Raw genomic sequence first — 17,228 nt, 5'->3', positions numbered from 1 at the left:
GCAAATTGGAACATGCCCCTTTCCCTTTGATTCTTGAGTCCAGCAACCCCAAATCACCCAAAGTCCCCAAAGTCCAATGACCCAAAAGTCTCTGTCCCTGGTCAGGGCAGCCCCAGAGTTCAAAAGTTTATCTACAGAGCTTTACCTCCCAACCTGGGTGGAGATGGGGTGGAGGTAAGAGGTGCCTTACATGATCTGAAGCTGACCGCCCCACAGCTCCATAGGCCTTCGCGCCGCTCCGCTCCGCCAGCCGCCCCACGAACTGCTTCGCTCGGCTCTGCGGCCCACACACAGCTCCCGCCGTCCCACAAACTGCTCCACCAACCGGTCCACAAACTGCTCTGCATCCCACCAGCAGCTCCAGCCATCCCACAAACTGCTCCACAATAGATCTTCAGGCTCCCCCACTACTTAACACAACGCTCAGTGATTTCAGCTCTTAGGTGAATTCAGCTTGTAGCAGGGAAGCTTCAGTGCTGGTGCACTGTCAGCCCAAAGTGAGCTCAGCAGCCTGTAACTAGACTCCTAATGGAATCAAAATTAGCTCTGATATTCCACAGTGGAGAGAGGAGGAAGTGCAATTAGCAGATAAAGCCCTCCCCAAGGGGCCCACGCCACCAAGTATTAATACTTATCCCCCAGCCTCTCTCCATTCACACAGTTTTGGAACCCATGACCCTTGCCTAGCGAGTGCCACTTAGTTGATGGTGTTAAGGAAAAGTTAGCACATGTGACTCCATTTTGGTTTGGGGCCCACCATTGTTTAAATGCCAGCACATCATCCACCAGGAGGAGTGATCCTTAGATATTGAATCCCTGTGAAAATCCTCCTCCTTGTCTCCAGCCTGCCTTGACTCCCAGTATCTGTTTTTTGTCAGTCTCTAACTCCCTGTCTCTTGGCCTTGATGTGAGGCCTCCCATCCTGATAAAAAAAAGTTACTGATGCATGGCTTTAGGACCATGCTGTGTAATTAACATACTAGTTTAGCACGAGGAATGCACCAAGCAGGGATAGGTGGTAGATAAGACAAGGGTTTGTTTATTGGCTAAGGTTTCCGATGCACGAGGGCAACAAGCTTTGCTAAAAAGTATATAACCTTTGAATAATCTGCATTCGGGGTCCCCTCCTGGCTAGCAGGGGGGCACCACGCTCGAGCGTAATAAACTTAGTGTCTTTTGGGAACTCTGCAGTTGTGGACTTTGTTTCTGTGCCTCAGCCTAGATTCGAACTGTGCGTGACCTATCAGGTATAATTCGCAGCATTTGTGTGCGTGTCCTATCAGGTGTAATTCGTAGCACTTGTGTGCGTGTCCTACCAGGTGTAATTCGTAGCACTTGTGTGCGTGTCCTACCAGGTGTAATTCGTAACAATGGTGAGCCCCTCCATCATAACAAAAGGCCAAGTACAGTTCCAAGCACAGTTCCCATAACAACAATTTATTCTTCCCACCCCAATAACAGAGACACTGGGGATCCCACAGCAGCCAAAGTGACCATTTGGGCAGCTATGGTCTCATTCTAGGCGTGGTGGGTGTGCCTATGAAAATGAGATCGGCCCCTGAAGTTCTTTTCCACAACTTGCCACACCTCACCACCAGATGTCAGGGTGGAGCTCATCCTGACTCTGCTTACACAGGAATCTGTTGATTGGTGGTTCAGCCTTGTCACAGAGACACCGGGGCGATGCTCTGGAACTACTCCATACAAAGTCCGTCAGGACTCTGGGGGAGTCTCCTCTCTCTGACCATATTGTCTACACAGCATCCCCTTCCACACTGTGAACTTCTTGCAGTGAGTCCGCTCAGGCGGGGCTCCTAGGGAAGCCAGAGGGCCCTATACCCCAACTCCACAGTCAGAAATGACTCTCAGCCAACATAAAACAGAAGGATTATTAGTCGACAGGAACAAAGCATAGAACAAAACTTGTTTGCGCAGAAATCAGTGACTTTCACCCAAGTCCATCTTGGGGAGACCTGGGCCAGGCGGCCTGGGCTCTCTCCCCTGAGCGACAAATTTTGGAGGGGTCTTTTCTGTCCGCTTTACCTCTCCAGCTAAGACTATGGAACCTCCTGGGAAAGATAATGAAGAGCCTGAACTAACATTTGTTCATCGAAAGGACGATATCACAGGTATTTCTGGGCAGCATTTTCATTTGTTATCAGCCTGATCACTTAGGTCCTTCCTTGTTTGTGGCAAACACGCTGCAGGGGTGGTGAAGGGGCATTGTCTCACCGTTCTGAAATGGAATTGGAGTTTGTATAACCAGATGTTCAAGCCATTTTGAAGCATGAGAGCAAAGCAGAAACTTAAAATCGTTATGTAAATGGCCCTAGTTTGAAACCTGCTATTGGGTGACTTTGCTCCTTGTAGTTTCCTGTTCAGCACGCAGGGCTCACTATAAAAAGCAGCCCGTAGGTGCATGCAGCATGCGTGGCCACTCTTCTCCCCCTTCTCTGGGGTGTCTGGAGAGAGGAATGGTGGAGAGAGGGCTGGCTTAGGGAAGCAGATGACGCCTTTAGAGCAGGGGCGGGTATACTTTTTGGCCTGAGGGCCACATTTGGGTGGGGAAATTGCATGCAGGGCTGGGGCAGGGGGTTGGGGTGTGGTGTTCAGGAAGGGGCTCAAGGCAAGGGTTTGGGGTGCAGGAGGGGTTGGGGTGTGGGCTCCGGGGTGGCAGCGGCATGCACTGGGGTCAGGGCAGGCTCCCTGCTTGCCCTGGCCCCGTGCTGCTCCTGGAAGCGGCTGGCACCAAGTCCCCGTGGCCCCTGGGGAGGGGAGGGCAGAGGGCTCCGTGCGCTGCCCTCGCCTGTGGGTACCTCCCCCGAAGCTCCCATTGGCCGCAGTTCTCCGGAGCTGCAGGGGACAGTGCCTGCAGGCGAAGGCAGGGCACAGAGTCCTCTGCCCCCGCCTCCCCGCCAGGGGCCACAGGGATGTGGTGCCGGCTGCTTCTGGAAGCAGCATGGGGCTGGCAATCCTGTAGGCTGGTTCCAAAGCCCTGACAGGCTGGATTCGGCCTGTGGGCCGTAGTTTTCCCATCCCTGCTTTACAGCCCACCTATGCTGTAGCCATAGATGGGGGGGAGGGGATATGCCCCCTTTTACGAGCCTGGGACTCTGCCCATTCATGGCCAGGCTGGTGGATCAGAACACAGATCCTGCCCCAGCTAAGAAGTTGAAAGAGGGTATGAAAATGATCATTACTTTAAATTGAACTAATGTAAACGTATTTGGGTCAAAAGATGTAAAAGGGCCTTTGTGAATTTCATACAGACAGAGGCGACAGTGGGGGGCATGCCGGGTCACGTGCCCCCCAGATTTGCTGGTTGGCTTGTACTGAGCATTTTGTAAAAGAGGCTTAAGCATCGCTGCAGACAGCTCAATGGAGACCGCGGTTCAACATGTAGAGTAGTCAAAAGCCAGGAAAATGTCAGGATATCTAAGGAATGGGATGGAGACTATGACTATTATGGGGGAGACATCAGATAGCAATGTTAAAATAGCTTTACAAGTTCTTTTTCTTAGCGCGCGAGACAGTCAGTCTGAAGAAACACTGTATTATTGCTAGTTTTGTGATGCAATCTCTTTTGGGTGGAGCTGTTGCAAGTAACGGGAGAGTTTCCCCTTCCTGTAGCTGGCAATATTCTGGGGCGGGGGGGGGCTGTACATGCTCTGTGCATTTTTATGACAGCCTAGCTGGCCTGAAGGAGCCAAAGGACCAGGAGGAAGAAGGCTCAGGAAGTCTGCGGTAGTGGAACCAGAACTCAGTTCGCCCGACTCCCAATCTTTTGCTTTAACAACATCCTTTCTAAGTGGGAAAGCTGGGGAACAGGGAGGTCCCCAGGTCTTTGGGAAGGAGACAGAAGGCCCCTTTCCCCAAAGGGTAAAAAGAAAGAATGGTCTGACCCAAATAAGGAAAGCAGAAGGAGAAAATATTTAAATGTGTTAACACCAGTTTTTCAAAAGCACCCCAGGGTTTTAAAAGTGTAAGTCCCATGTGTCCCGCTGAAAGTCAATGAGACTTGAGTCCCTAAATCCCTGAGGAACTTTTGTAAATATCAGTACTTAGACACATCCTGTGCCAGTTACTTCAGTGCTGGGTGGGGAGGGTGCAGAATCTCCCCGACCAAAGATCCAGACTTGATAAACACACTCAGTTTTGAGAGGATTTTTACGTTAATTCAGCTAGTGTCTCCTTGCTTGTCAGGTGATGATGATGATGTAATGAGGGTGGAAATGTCTTGTGGACAAGCTACGGTTCCTGCTTCCTTAACAGCTTGGTGCCGAAGTCTGTTAGACCAGGTAAGAGAACACAGAAGGCAGTCAGAAAAGCCATACTACATGTTTTTAATATATTTGGTTTCTTCCAGAGATATGTCCCTTGATATATTGAAATGTTCTGTCAAGTGGGAAAACTGTCTTCAGCTGGTAATGTGGGGCATTCTGAGGCCTTGGCTACACTTGTGAGTTAGTGCACAGTAAAGGAGCCCTGGGCGCACTAGCCGACGCCCCGACCACACTGGCAAGGCACGTAGAGCGCTCCTGGTACTTCACCTCGGCGAGAAGATTACCGCCGGGTGCGCCTTGGCTACCACGCTCGGGCCTTAGCGTGGACAAGGTGTTGCATTACTGCGCTCTGATCGGCCTCTGGGAACGCCCCATCATCCCCTTCAGTCAAGGGGCCACTCTTGCCATTGTTGTGAACTCGGCTGTAGGAATGCGGATGTGCCCTGTCAAAGCTCCGTTTCTGACAGCTGGCTGCTTATCTGCTCCGAGACAAAGCAACCATTACTGTGGAATGGGGTGTGTGTGAGTGTGAGTGTGAGAGAGAGAGGCGGGGAGGAGGGGGAGTCTGCTGCTGTCTGAACTTACAAGACAGCACACTGATACACTCTCAGCCCCTCCCAAACCCACTCTCTCTCCCCCCCATACACACAACACACTCCACCCCACCCCCCATTTGAAAAGCACGTTGCAGCCACTTGCGTGCTGGGATAGCTGCCCATAATGCACCGCTCCCAATGCCGCTGCAAGGGCCACAAATGTGGCCATGCCAGTACACTGGCAGCTGTCCGTGTGGACAGACTGCAGAGCTTTCCCGACTGCGCTCGCCGAAGGCTGGTTTAACTCAAAGCGCTCTACAGCTGCAAGTGTAGCCAGGCCTTGAGACCATTTACTGTTATTCCCCTCCCATCCCGTGCTTCCCTCCCCACCCAGGAGAAATAAGCAACTACCTGTGATGCAAAGAGATCATTCTTTCCAGTGACAAGAGAACTTCAGAACATTCAAAGGGTCCATTGCAAATGAACAACTGAAGTCCAGATGCTATTTTTAAAGCCTTTGAGTTCTTCGAACGTTTTGAGTCTGCAAAATTGGGCTGGAAATGTGACAAGAGATCCAGCAATTCCTGGGCTGGGTTGGAAAAGCTGTACGAACAGCCTTTTGAACATTGCGTTGGTACTTTGGGTTGTAATGATATTGTAATGTCAGGGGTACACAAAGCAATGAGGTGAGATCACATTATATACAAAACACTGAACACAGCCAGAGCCCTGACACAGCAGTGACTGACTTCCTTAGAGCCGGCAACAGGCAGCTTCACCTGCCACCCCACTTGGTTTCAATTCCCACTCCCTGCCAGCACCTAGAAGTCTCCCTCCCACTGACAGCCAGGTAAAAGAGGAACTCCGTCAAATGGAGACGATGCATGTAACTTCCCAAGTAGATATTCCAGCAGAATGGTGTGCTAGTGACAGGCCCAAAACCCAAAGATTCAGATCCATGTACAATTTTTTAAGCTTGATGAGAATCTCTGAGGGAAGAGACATGTACCTCAATGTGTAGAACATACGTTAGAACAACTTGCAATCCTGCATCTTGGCAGGGGGTTAGACTAGATGATCCCTGCAGTCCCTTCTAACCTTATGGTTCTCTGATTCTATGAATCTGGAGACACAAAAGTCCTCTCAAAATGCCATGCCCAGTTGCAGTTCTTTTGAGTAGCCATAGACTCTACACTACTAATTACTTCTATTACACCATTTGGAAATTTTTGTTTTAGTCAACATCCATTCGGCATATCATCTGCCTTTGAACACTTTCAAAGGAAGATGAACCTTTCCAGGAATTATGACTTCTGCCAAATCATAGAATTCTAGAAGATATTAGGGTTGGAAGGGACCTCAGGACGTCATCTAGTCCAATCCCCTGCTCAAAGCAGGACCAACACCAACTAAATTATCCCAGCCAGGGCTTTGTCAAGATGGGCCTTAGAAACCTCTAAGGGTGGAGATTCCCCCACCGCCCTAGGGAACCCATTCCAGTGCTTCACCGCCCTCCTAGTGAAATAGTGTTTCCTAATATCCAACCTAGACCTCCCCCACTGCAACTTGAGACCATTGCTCCTTGTTCTGTCATCTGCCACCACTGAGAACAGCTGAGCTCCATCCTCTTTGGAACCCCCTGTCAGGCAGTTGACGGCTGCTAACAAATCCCCCTTCACTCTTCTCTTCTGCAGACTAAACAAGCCCAGTTCACTCAGCCTCACCTCATAAGTCAATATGCCCCAGCCGCCTGATCATTTTCATTACCCTCCGCTGGACTTGCTCCAATTTGTCCACATCCTTTCTGTAGTGGGAGGCCCAAAACTGGAACCAATACTCCAGGTGTGGCCTCACCAGTGCCCAACAGAGGGGAATAATCACTTCCCTCGGTCTGCTGTCAATGCTCCTACAAACGCAGCCCAATATGCCGTTAGTCTTCTTGGCAACAAGGGCACACTGCTGACTCATATGCAGCTTCTCATTCACTATAATCCCCAGGTCCTTTTCTGCAGAACTGCTGCTTAGCCAGTCGGTCCCCAGCCTGTAGCGGTGCATGGGAGTCTTCCATCCTAAGTGCAGGACTCTGCACTTCTCCTTGTTGAATCTCAGATTTCTTTTGGCCCAATCCTCCAATTTGTCTAGGTCACTCTGGACCCTATCCCTACCATCTAGCATTTCTACCTCTCCCCCTAGCTTAGTGTCATCTGCAGATGACACTAGAAGTGGTTCGGGACTATTTAGAAAAACTGGATGTGCACAAGTTCATGGGGCCGGATGTGTTGCATCCGAGAGTGCTAAAGGAATTGTCGGATGTGATTGCAGAGCCATTGGCCATTATCTTTGCAAACTCATGGCGATCGGGGGAAGTCCTGGAAGATTGGAAAAAGGCTAATGTAGTGCCCATCTTTAAAAAAGGGAAGAAGGATGATTCTGGGAACTACAGGCCGGTCAACCTCACCTCAGTCCCTGGAAAAATCATGGAGCATGTCCTCAAGGAATCAATTCTGAAGCACTTGCATGAGAGGAAAGTGATCAGGAACAGTCAGCATGGATTCACCAAGGGAAAGTCATGCCTGACTAATCTAATTGCCTTCTATGATGAGATAACTGGTTCTGTGGATGAAGGAAAAGCAGTGGATGTGTTATTCCTCAACTTTAGCAAAGCTTTTGACACGGTCTCCCACAGTATTCTCGTCAGCAAGTTAAAGAAGTATGGGCTGGATGGATGCACTACAAGGTGGGTAGAAAATTGGCTAGATTGTCGGGCTCAACGGGTAGTGATCAATGGCTCCATGTCTAGTTGGCAGCCCGTATCTAGCGGAGTGCCCCAAGGGTCGGTCCTGCGGCCGGTTTTTTTTCAATATCTTCATTAATGATCTGGAGGATTGTGTGGATTGCACCCTCCGCAAGTTTGCGGATGACACTAAACTGGGAGGAGTGGTAAATACGCTGGAGGGCAGGGATAGGATACAGAGGGACCTAGACAAATTGGAGGATTGGGCCAAAAGAAATCTGATGAGGTTCAACAAGGACAAGTGCAGAGTCCTGCACTTAGGATGGAAGAATCCAATGCACCGCTACAGACTAGGGACCGAATGGCTAGGCAGCAGTTCTGCAGAGAAGGACCTAGGGATGACAGTGGATGAGAAGCTGGATAGGAGTCAGCAGTGTGCCCTTGTTGCCAAGAAGGCCAATGGCATTTTGGGGTGTATAAGTAGGAGCATTGCCAGCAGATAGAGGGACGTGATCGTTCCCCTCTATTAGACATTGGTGAGGCTTCATCAGGAGTACTGTGTCCAGTTTTGGGCCCCACACTACAAGAAGGATGTGGAAAAATTGGAGAGAGTCCAGCGAAGGGCAACAAAAATGATTAGGGGACTGGAACGCATGACTTATGAGGAAAGGCTGAGGGAACTGGGATTGTTTAGTCTACGGAAGAGAAGAATGAGGGGGGATTTGATAGCTGCTTTCAACTACCTGAAAGATGGGTCCAAAAAGGATGGATCTAGACTGTTCTCAGTGATAGCAGATGACAGGACAAGCAGTAATGGTCTCAAGTTGCAGTGGGGGAGGTTTAGGTTGGATATTAGGAAAAACTTTTTCACTAGGAGGGTGTGAAACACTGGAATGTGTTACTTAGGGAGGTGGTGGAATCCCCTTCCTTAGAAGTTTTTAAGGGCAGGCTTGACAAAGCCCTGGCTGGGATGATTTAGTTGGGATTGGTCCTGCTCTGGGCAGGGGGTTGGACTAGATGGCCTCCAGAGGTCCCTTTCAACTCTGTTATTCTATGATTCTACGAGATGACACTGTGGATAAAATGGATACATGCAAATTCTCAAGGGACAGAATGAAGTTTTTAGACCAAATTATTGATGAGACGTGGTCAAAGTGGACCCAGAAAGTGTGCAAACAATAACCCAGGGTGAGCATAAGAATTTTAGAGACATACCTAGATCTTATGGACATGAATGACCCGTGCAGGGAAGTACCCTACCTAGCAGAAAGCCAAAATTCTTCACTCTGCTCTCTTGAGGAACAAAAAGATCCTGGTACTGTAGACCTATACAGAGCTAAGTACACTCAGAGATAAAATAAAGCTTGAGCACCTTGCCACATTTAGTTTTCCATAGCCCAAATAAACACCAGTTTCAGTCAATGCATTATCCTACGGACCTGATGTAGTCCTCCCTCAGGTACAGGCGCCAACTGTTTGCGGCACTGGTGGGTGCTCAGCCCCACCCCCCTGCCCCGGCCCTGCTCCGACTCCATGCCTGCCCCCAGTCCAACCCCTTCCCCGAATCCCCACCCCGGGCCCGCCTCTTCCTCGAGCGCTCCGCATTCCCCCTCCTCCTCCGTCCCTCCCAGCACTTGCTGCCGCAAAACAGCTGTTTTGTGTGGCAAGCGCTGGGATCTAGAGCCTCGGCGCGCTCAGGGGTGGAGGCGGAGGCGAGCTGGGGAGGAGTGGGGAGGGGAGCTGCCGGTGGGTGCAGAGCACCCACCAATTTTTCCCTGTGGGTGTTCCAGCCCCAGAGCACCCACGGAGTCGGCGCCTATGCCTTCAGTCTTCTATAAATATGGCACCCAGGGGGACATGCCTCACCAATACTCCCCAACACACCTGCAGTGTGGATCTCGCTTCCTCTAAAGGCTTAACCACATAGAGGTTTAACAGGTCTGCTACAGCCCCTGAGCTAACAGACATTGGTCAGGCAGCAGAGGCTCTTGCTTTTAGATGCAGAGGTTCCTGGATTCTGTTCCCCACTGCCAACAATCCACCCAGGAGCACTGCATTACAAGAGGCAGCTTGTAGTTGGCCCTGAGTTATATGGCTCCTGAAGATCAGGATGGGCTTCCCCAGCCAGAGGAATGCATAACAAGAAGTAGATGAATGCCCCCGAAAGTTATGATCCACTGCAAAAAGGGATGGGGAAAAGAATAAAAATTCAGATCATGTTATCAAGCCGTGTTGAGCACTTTCAGATGATCCTAACATAAATCAATATGTTGCTGAAGAGGCCCAGAGCAGCTATCCCGAAATCAACGCAAAAGCACATTCTCAAACTGCACGAGGACTACCGTGTTCTTCATGAGTCCTGCTTCCTAAATCTCAGTCTTTTGGTGCCGTGAATGCTGGTTCAGTGAGCTAGTCTTAAGTTTAAGAAAGAAGGCAGGCTGAGTGGATGAGAACCTGAAGTTCCTCCACACCAAGGAGAGCATCAGGTGGATTAAACAGCCAACTGCGGCTGGAATTGCTCTTTGCAGTTTTCCAAGCTCTGCACATACAGAACAGATGAGAACAAAACAGCAGACAGACAAAACAGGGAAAGAAATGTTAAATACTAAAAGAAAGCAGAGTAATTTTATAAGTAGCCCCACAAAACAGCACACATGGCCAGAATGGAGACCACAATCAGAGTCATCAAAGCAATTTTTCTTCAAATCACTGATTCCCCCCCATTTAAATATGAGCTTTTCCCCGTGACTTTGTTCTTTTTGCTTCAGGAAATATTTCACAAATATACTCCTTTAAATACATTTATAAATATTTCACTTGGTGATGACTCAGTGACACATTCATAAACCTCAGATTAGCAAGTTATTTAAAAAAAACCCAACCTTCACTTCCCATTAAGGTTATGACCATATATACTTCAACAAAGTGAGAGAAATTAAGAATTAAGCTGCTCCAGAAATCAGAGAAAGCACCATTTTTTTCTGACTGTTTTTATCACTTCCATCACTGGAATCACCACCTCCAGAATCTCCACTAGACCCAAGTTCCAAACAAGTAAAACAAACAACTCTATTAAGATGGAGTTAACGCTGACCTTAAGAGTGGTTTGTAATATGGCACAGGTTTCAAATTTCACAGCTTTGCCTCTTTTACTTCTCTGCTTTCCTGGCCTACAGGGTCACTTGAGGTTTCACTGCCCTGCTGATGTTAATGGGGAGAAATGTGGGAAGGAATGGTCCTATCCGGAAGTCCGTCGGAATGCTTTACTCACTGAAACAGAGCAACAGAACTTTGAAGAAAAACTTGCAAAGTTTGCAGCTAAATATTACCATGACTTCAAAGAGGTGAGCACGGATCCCTACTGCTCCTCTCCTCTTTCACACCTCTGCCTTTGTTTTATTCATGATGGCACCTTGTAGATAACAGTGAAGCTGAGCTGCTCCTGCTGGTGCTGTTGCGGCAGCTTCCATGTTGCGCCATGACAGTGATGCTACCGGTTACTGATCCAGGGCACCCCAAGGAGAAGACATCCTGTATCCAGCTGTTCCTCTGCCCAGCCTCACATAGCCCACATCCCTAACAGAGCAGGGGGACATTCAGCTTATTTATGCAGCTGGACATGTGCAGGAGATGGAGCTTAAAAAAAACCAGACAAGCCTTTGGGAAAGTTATCTTTATACACAGCAGACAGAGAACGGTCTATCTCCTGAAAGGTGACCTGCAGAGGAAAGCACTATTTCAAGGGCCTCTGTACATTCCCATTCATGGGATGGTGAGCCTGACAACTCAAGTTTCCAGAACCTTCTGGAAAGCTGTGTCCATTGGGCCTCCACAAATGCCTTCGATAGGTTGATAGATTTTGTCAGGCTTTGGTGTGCACTGTGCATGCAGGGCTCTTAAGCCTAGAAAAACACCTGTGCTTACTCCCCTTCCATCTTCTTGGAGCTGGATTCATCTTTTCTGCCTTGGGGTGATCCATGCTCCAGCACAGTGCTCATTTGCCAGACGTTTACCCCTCAAGCTTCCTGGAATGGCAGCCAGGCCTGTCTTACTGGGGAAACCCTTAAGGCCAAGGCAGGCCCTCTTAAAGATAAAGATGCTGTGAAGGGCCCAGGACGACCCTTTTCAGCACCAACACCCATGTTCTTACAATGGGCTAAGCCATCACCTCCAGCCTTGGCGTCTGCACTGACCTCCAAGCAGCGTTCCAATGCAGGGCTATGGAAGTCTCCCTAATGTGGGAGTCCCAGGTATGGCCTGGTTCATCTCCCACTAACCCTGTCCACTTCTGCTAGGGTTCAGTGCCAAGCCTCCTTTTAAGGTCCTGACTTCACCAACGCACATGTCCTTCTGTAGGCAGAGCTGTCCCTCAGCCTTTCAGCACAGGTCTCTCTAGGTGTCTCGAATACGGACAGTTCCAGGAGTAGCTAGGGAGAAGGGTTTCAGAGCGGGAACCGTGTTAGTCTGTATCAGCAATAACAAATATGAGTTCTTGTGGCACCTTAGAGACTAAAAAATTTATTTGGGCATAAGCTTTTGTGGGCTAAAACCCACTTCATCAGATGCATGGAGTGAAAAATACAATAGGCAGTTTATATATATTACCCTGTTGCCAAGTCTGTCCGCATATCTATTCAAGGGACACCATCATAGGACCTAACCACATCAGCCACACCATCAGGGGCTCGTTCACCTGTGCATCTACCAATGTGATATCTGCCATCATGTGCCAGCAATGCCCCTCTGCCATGTACATTGGCCAGACTGGACAGTCTCTACACAAAAGAATAAATGGACACAAATCAGACATCAAGAATTGTAACATTCAAAAACCAGTTGGAGAACACTTCAGTCTCCCTGGACACTCAATAACAGACTTAAAAGTGGCCATTATTCTACAAAAAACCTGCAGTTTCAAGGAGAAACTGCAGAACTGGAATTAATTTGCAAACTTGACACCATCAAATTAGGCCTGAATAAAGACTGGAAGAGGCTGGGTCACTACAAAAAGTAATTTTCCCTCTGTTAATATTCACCCCTTCTTGTCAACTGTTGGGAATAGGCCACTTACACCTTGATTGACTTGGCCTTGTTAGCACTGAGCCCCCCAGCTTGGTAAGGCAACTCCTATCTTTTCATGTGCTGTAATATATATACCTGCCTTCTGTATTTTTCCACTCCATGCATCTGATGAAGTGGGTTTTAGCCCACAAAAGCTTATGCCCAAATAAATTTGTTAGTCTCTAAGGCGCCACAAGGACTCCCCATTGTTTTTAGGGAGAAGGGTGCACTCCTGTCAAGTAGGAGTTCACCACCACTGTTTATGGAGGCCAGGGATCTATTGCTTAATATACTGCAAGCCACTCTTCAGGACAGGATTGTCCTATATATCAGCCAGGAGCTTCTGGCTCCTGAGAAGGGGAGCTGGCTGACAGTAAGGAATGGCCGATGTAAGGAATGGCCGATGTAAGGAATGCAGCGTCTACACAGACACTGTGTCGCCCTAGCTGCACCGACATAAGCCCTATGCCTTTTGTTGAGGTGGTTTTATTATGTCAGCGTAGCAGGGGAGTTACATCAGCAGGAGGAGCATTTCAGTGTGTACACCTCCACTGTTTTGTCGACAAAAAAGTCAGCTTTTGTTGACAAAACTATATAGTATAGAAAAGGCCTAAGACTTGATGTTCTTGATATTTCTGTGGCAAATAATCAAAAACAATAAGTGTTTCTGGAGAGGAAAATACCCTTTCAGACCTTCATTATAAATCATAAAGAAGTCAAAAGGGCACTGTGGTGTGCGGGACTCACCCCTGCAGCACCTCCTGCCGGTCTCTCAGGGAATTAGCTCTTCCGGCCTTCGGAGCACCCTCTGCAGGCTGCTGGCCCCCACATCCTTCTTGAACCCCGGTGCCCCTTTTACCCAGGGTGCTTCCCCCTGATAGTTCCCCCACAGATCTCTGAGTCTCCCCTCCCTGGGGAACCCCCACCCACTATCCCCACCTCACCTCAGTCTTTGGCTACTGCCAGTCACCGCTGAGCCCCCGCACACTGAGGTGGACTGCAGTGTATAAGCCAATCATGACAGGCAAGGGGGTTTGGACCTGCTGCCTCTGCCTACCCATGGGCTTCCCCCCTGCAACCCCAGTACCCTTTTCAGCTTTACACTAGGCTTGCAGCCTGTGAGGTTTCCAGGCTGAAGCTCCCCAGCCCTGCTCCACCTTGGGTACCCTTGTCTGCTCCCCAGCAGCCAGGCCCATCTCCCTCCCCAGCTACAGGAGACTGTCTGCTCCTGGCCCACTGCCCTCTTATAAGAGCCAGCTAAGCCCTGATTGGGGCGTGGCCACAGCTGAGCCTGCTTCCCCCCAGTCAGCCTGGGGACTGGTTGCTCCCAGCCACAGGCCTCTCCTGGGCTGTTTTAAGCCCTTTAAGGCTGGAGTGGGTGACCACCCTCCTGCAGGCACACACTCATCTTTATGGGTGATCTGTAAAATGGGAAGGAACTCCAGAAGTGATGTAAATACCATTTTGTGTCACTTTCTTTTGGAAAAGGATGGAGTAACATTCTCACTCACGTCTGAAATTTGTTTTTTCTCTAAGTGTCCCAATTGCAAAAGCTTTGTGGAACGCCGTGATCTGAAAAACCTGAGGGTGGTCTGTATCCTCTGCCATTCGCTGAAGGGGGACGTCTTTGAGTTCTGCTGGCAGTGCCTGAAGCCCTGGAAAGGTGCTGGAGCACCCTCTGAGAGGTGTGAAAATGAGGGATGCAAGCACCAGTCCCTGGAAGTCTTAGCAAACTGCAAGCTGAAGGATCTTCCAGGAAGTGAAATAAAAAACTGTCCCTCCGTCCGTGCTTGTCCCACCTGTGGGAGACTCATTGAACACATAGAAAAGTGCGAATATATTGTATGTCCACAATGTCAAGTTGAATTTTGTTTCGCTTGCCTTGAAATTGCTCGTAACTGCCAAGCCAGCAAAGGTGGTGCCTATTTTAAATACTGTGCAAAGCCACTAGCTCCAAAACAAACACAAATTCCGGTATGGGCTCAGAAATAAGCAAAATTGTTCCAGCCACACAGGCCAGGGAGATTGGGAAAATGCCCCAGGGTCAGTACCCAGCTTCACGCAGTACTCCCGAATGCTACGTTATCCCTCCTGTCAAATTAAGCTTGATGGACAGAGAAGAGATTGATAGAGAGTCAGGACAAGCCCATCCCCTCCAATGACATTTTTTCCAGGAAGGATAGTGTGTGTTGTGGGGGATATTATAGGTCTGCTGCGCCTGATATTTAAGCCATATGTGAAAAAAGAAAAATGCTTGTAATCTAAAATTTATATGCCATTTTTGTAGCTTGTTTATGATACTGGAGAACCCATGTAATTAACAGATACTTAGATTTTGCTGGTTCATAAATTCATAATCATAATTATATTTCCCCTCTCTACAAGGTGGCTAAGGCTGAACCAAACTTGAACAAAACCAAATACAAATGTTTTTGTTTTCATAGGCTTAGGATAAAGAGGTTCGATCTTGGCTTTTAAAGTATTTTGTCTAACTGAATGAAAAACCACTCTTTCTGTGCAGTCCTCCAACCTTCCCCACAGGGATAGGGGCTTGTGAAACATGTCCAGCTTTTCACACACAGTACTGCAATCTAACACGCACAACCTGGGGAGTCCCTCTTGAACCCAGTATTAACCAATCTTACTCTTTTCATGGCTAAGAAAGTTCAGGTTTGCCATTCATTGGGAATAGCGGGGGCTGGTTAAGACAAACCAAACATACCAAATTTCTAAATATAACCCATTGTGAAGCTGTGAATAAATTGGTCTATGTACAATGTGTTATGCTGGCCTCACTGTGGAAGTAAACTTATGGGTCTTCTTTATTCCCGTACAGCAATATTCTCTGTTCAGTGTTAGAAGAACGTGGTTCTTAGATATCCACTACTGTCACATTACAGTAGACTTTTCATAGTTAAGACTGTAGTTAGCATTTCCCTGCAAGACGGATTTTGGTTTGCTTTGGAACGCCAAAAAAAAATGTCTTGCTCTCAGAGGTTTAGCATTAAAGCTCATTAACAAATTAATTGACTCCTGTTCTGAAAATGTTGAATAAATTGAATTAGATCTTTGAGATTTTAAAATGACACTTCTAGGAAGTTTTGGTGAAATGTAATGTTTGTGCCCGTCTACTAGCAGAATGCTATCTGCTCACAGTATGCTTGAAATTGTGTGAGGCAAGAGGATATGACTAGAACTGGTCAGATTTTTTTCTTCCTGTGCAAAATTTCACCACCACAAAAAAATTCATTTTTTGTCAATGTTTTCTGCTAAACATTTCATTTTGTGAAAAACTGAAAAATTAAACTTTTGAGGTTTGGGCTGAGAATGTTTTGGTTTTCAGTGAATAAGTTTGTAATTTTCCACAGAAAGCAGACACATTCCATGGAAAACCCGGGTTAGTTGAAAACCCAATTTTCTGTCAAAAACAGTTTTGACTGAGAATTTTTGACCATTTCTAGATAACTCCAAGCCTGCTCACCATTGCTTTTGGTCCATGTACAGCACTTAGGAACACAGGAAATACAAGCTATCTACACGCAGAGAGATTGGATTTAGACAATGATTCATGCCACACGGGGATTCTAAGTGCAGGTCTAGTAAAATATTAACGGAACTCTCATTATTTGAAAATTAGAAATGATTCGCTACCTCTGTAGTCTACAGTCAAAAGGACGAACAGGATTTATTCCCATAGTCCTAGAGCTGGCAAAGTTTTTCAGGACAAAAACAAAAGAGAGTGGGGTGATGCTTTGCTTGTGCAGAGAGCACAAATCAATGACAATCAAATATACAGTCAATTTTGATGGATAGTTTTCTAACAATTTTAGAGCTTCTAGGGGCATATGGATTGTATTGTTTATAGCCAATATTAAGTTGCCACTAACTCTTACAGTGTAATGCTCTGTACGCTCCATCCAATTTGTTTAGCTCCCCATTCAGCAAAGGACTTAAGGTTGTGCTTCCTCTTATTTACAAATACTTTAATTCTTCATTTCTTTGCTTTTAAGACGTCATATATCTTATATTGCTCAAATATATATCAGATCCAGTATAATAAACGTGTGTTTCAGCACAACATTGTTGTCACTTAGTATCCTTAACTTTTTAAAATCGGTTTTGTTTTAAGTAATACAGTAGTGTCACATAATGATTTTTCTCTCTCTTTTTCCGCCCACAAATTGTGCCATTTCCCAAGAAAAAAATAAACTTGATTCAAAGTGGTTATATCATTGTCTTGTAGACTTAACAGGTTTTTAGAGAAATGTGTGAATCTCAGCCAGTTTATAAATTCAGACACAAAAATACAGAAGTGTCCCAGCCACACTGTTATTGACAAATTGCTACTTTCTCAGTTTTACCAGATAATTATGAAATAAATCAACAGGAATATAACTATTGTACTTACATTTCCGCGTGTAGCATATAGAGCAGTGTAAACAAGTCATTGTCTGTATGAAATTTTAGCTTGTCCTGACTGCGCTCGTGCTTTTTATGGAGCCTGTTGGAAAACAAGGCAAATATCCAGGTGAGTGGAGGTACCCCCGGAAGACCTCTGAGTATCGCCAGGGCTACACGTGCCCCTTGTTGAGAACCACTGCTGTAGTGAACGTA

Source organism: Lepidochelys kempii, chromosome 6 (genome assembly GCF_965140265.1).
Source record: "Lepidochelys kempii isolate rLepKem1 chromosome 6, rLepKem1.hap2, whole genome shotgun sequence".
NCBI lineage: Eukaryota > Metazoa > Chordata > Testudines > Cheloniidae > Lepidochelys > Lepidochelys kempii.
The sequence above is the reverse complement of the archived record's forward strand: the minus strand, read 5'-3'. Positions refer to the sequence as shown.